We start from the raw sequence: 237 nt of genomic DNA on the forward strand, positions 1-237 counted from the left end.
AATTATTAAAACCAACACCACAAATTAACTATTAATTAAACTGTATTTTCACGCAAGCGTTCACGAGCAGCCGAACTCACCAACGCACTCTCACTTCGCAGTCACTGATCCTGCGCATGGAATGAACTGACTTGGCAAGGGTTGGGCTCTCGCCCCGGGGCACGGCCGCCGGCCTCCCTTCAGCTACAGCGCCCTGGGGAAGCGCCTCCCGCGCGGGCCCCGGGCTGGCTCCTGCCG

The sequence above is a fragment of the Aptenodytes forsteri genome, unplaced genomic scaffold, assembly GCF_000699145.1.
Source record: "Aptenodytes forsteri isolate BGI_AS27 unplaced genomic scaffold, ASM69914v1 Scaffold371, whole genome shotgun sequence".
Taxonomy (NCBI): Eukaryota; Metazoa; Chordata; class Aves; order Sphenisciformes; family Spheniscidae; genus Aptenodytes; species Aptenodytes forsteri.